Below are 1,899 nucleotides of genomic sequence, written 5' to 3' on the forward strand. Positions count from 1 at the left end.
AAAAGTTTAAGCATTATTTAACTTTTTTTCTCTTAAAAAATCACCTTGTGTTTACTTTGCACCAGACTGTCACTCTAAAATATTGTGCTGTTGGTCCAAATGCCTACATTAAAGGTTGCTTACTTCTATTACTAGAAATGGCTAGCACAGCCCACATCTGCTATATTAATTCTTTATACCTAATGGAGCCCAGGACTCCTGGTGTAGCGCTGTAGGATAAGCACTGTGCTGTTAACCACAAGGCTGGCAGTTCAAAACCACCAGATACTTCTCATAAACCCTATACAGGGTCATTATGAGTCAGAACCAAGTCAATGACACTTAATGGCAAAACATAGGGTTTCTGAGGAGTGGTTGATGCATTTGAACTGCCTCCCTTGTAGTTAGTAGTCCAGCATTTATCCTACAGTGCCACACCAGGACTGGATATGTACTTTTATTTTGAGTCTTGAGGTGTGTGTGTGAGAGAGCATAATGGAAATATGAGTATGAAAATTAAATGCAGGGTAGAATATTGAGGAATTCTTCCCTTAAGGGTTTAACTTACTCAGGAAATAGGGAAGTAGCACCCAGTTTTCTGGGAAAGATTTAATGTAGGGTGTTGTGATGGGTTTGAGGAGAGTGGTAAAGGTTTCAAGGATTGCCATGGATAATGTGAAGACAGGGGTTTGCTGAAGTGTGCTGAGAGTCCAAATGGTACTGAGCATCATGAATTCTAGACCCAGGTTTATGTGATTTCTCTACTGTTTACTACCCAGGAATAATCAGTAAGACTGGTTCTTGTAGAGTCCATTCTGACCTATGTGTGTCGGAGTAGAACTGTACTCCATAGGGTTTTTAAGGACTAATTTTTTGGAAGTAGATTACCAGGTCTGAGATGCCTCTTGGTGGACTTCAGTCTCCAACATTTCAGTGAACAGTCAAGTGCATTAACTGTTTGAGCTACTTAGCTAGTTGCAAACAGATTGTTTCCAACTGATGGTGACAGATTGTCTTTGGGTTGAGATTTTGTTGAAGGGTGGGTGACCTTGGTGCCACAACTGAGTTGACAATCTGAGATGCAATTAAGAGCTTAAGCACCAAGGTTAACATTGGGTAAAGAGGAGATGTACAGAAAATGATGTGCTGGGAGAAGTAGGTTAAACAATTAAATAATATTAGCAAAAATTGTTAAAAATCGATTCCTGCTTGCATCCACTTACCATTTGCTTCCTCTATCCTACTTCTTTATTCCATTCCATACTTCTCTTTTAGCGTAATATAATGACCCCTACTCCCTCTTTCCAGGGTCAATAAACTTTCATTTATTCTCAAACATTCAACAAGCTCTCTATTTGCTACCCTCAGTGAAACATGAATTATTTATTTTAAATTTATTTTAAATTAAATTTGTTTATTTTGATATTGTTAAAAGAAAGACAAGACAACTCATAACATGAACTCATTGTCTAAATTTAACAAATACAGCATTTGACCCTATTTATTCAAAAAAATTTTAAAGAAATAAATAACACAGATACAGTTGGAACCTGCTGTATTCTCATCTACAACTCCCCATCCATCACACCAGAGAGAATTAGTATTTTTGGAGTTGGTAATATACTCCCATTCAGGATTTATACTTTTAGCACAAAAGTTTGCATTATTTTAAATATTATGTAAATGTACACGTACTGGGTGATCCGGTATTTATCTTTCATCAACTTGCTTTTTTCCATTATGCTCTTTAAATTTACCCATGTTAATTCATTTCACAAATCATTTTAACTATTATACAGAATTTGTAAATAAGAAATTGTCAGAATTTACTTGTTTATTCTTCAATTGATGGAGCATTTCTAAGCTTTCTATATAGTAATACACATCCTTATGAATGTCTCCATGAGCTCATGTGATAGA

This window comes from Chrysochloris asiatica, unplaced genomic scaffold (assembly GCF_000296735.1).
Source record: "Chrysochloris asiatica unplaced genomic scaffold, ChrAsi1.0 scaffold00054, whole genome shotgun sequence".
Taxonomy (NCBI): Eukaryota; Metazoa; Chordata; class Mammalia; order Afrosoricida; family Chrysochloridae; genus Chrysochloris; species Chrysochloris asiatica.